The following is a 1,041-nucleotide window of genomic DNA, read 5'->3' as shown; positions in this document are numbered from 1 at the left end:
CCTCCCCCCCTCCTCCTCCTCCTTCCCCTCCTCCTCCCCCTCCAGTTCACCCAGGCTGCGGGCAGGCTCAGACTTGGCCATGGCTACTCCTTTTTGGAGGTGTGGACATGGGTCCCATGTCTCCAGCAAGTACCTTCAGTCTTTTACTCACCCTCCAAATGTTCAATGGCAGAAGGGTTTTTATGATTTTAAATTATTACTGCTTTGAAGTAAATGGACTTTTGAGCCACGTGCGGCCATACATGATGTGTGGAGAGTCAGCAAAACTGTCGCCAGGCCCAGCCTGCCACATACCCTGGGAGGCAAGACCAGCACCCAGCCAGTGCCAGCCTGAGGACCACGAGGGTGACCAGTAGACTCAGCAACAAACTGCTCCAGCAGACTTTTTTTTTTTTTTTAAGGGAAATGTGTGTTATCTGGCAAGCTATTTAAAATACACCTACTCAAAAATGCAGAAAAAAAAGAGAAAATAAAAAATACAAGATTATACCCTCACTGAAGAAGAAAGTTTACTTGATATACATTCATATCTATACAGTTGGTACAGAACTAATTAATACTCAAAAGCAAATAGCATAACAGCACACATGAGTAAATTACAAGAACAAAGGAAAAAAGGAGGAAGCGAAAACAACCACTTTTCCAGGACCTCTGAGAAGCAGAGCTAGCAGAGAGGGCAGCCCTATGTTGTCCCCAGGTACTGTGTACCCTGCTCTTCATTGGGTCACTTAGTCACTTAATCTTGAAGGGACATCAACGAGTTCTGAAGACCTCTGAACAAAAGTCTAACTTCTCAGAAAGAGCCACAGTACCATTCTCTGCTGTCTCAAGTTTTTGTTCTCTAGTCTTACTGAGGACTACAACATCATGAAGTTTCTGTGCCTTCATTTTCTTTAATCTCTATAGACAACCTTTTCCTTTTCTCTGAGTGCATCTAAAACTTTGTTCCTGTGAGTAGATCTCTGGCCCAGGATTTTCCTTGAAGCCTTTGATAATTATTTTTTATTAAATGTTCTTCAGGCCTCAATTGCTTTTTTTTTT

This window comes from Mastomys coucha, unplaced genomic scaffold, assembly GCF_008632895.1.
Source record: "Mastomys coucha isolate ucsf_1 unplaced genomic scaffold, UCSF_Mcou_1 pScaffold13, whole genome shotgun sequence".
NCBI lineage: Eukaryota > Metazoa > Chordata > Mammalia > Rodentia > Muridae > Mastomys > Mastomys coucha.
This window is presented reverse-complemented; position numbering follows the sequence as displayed.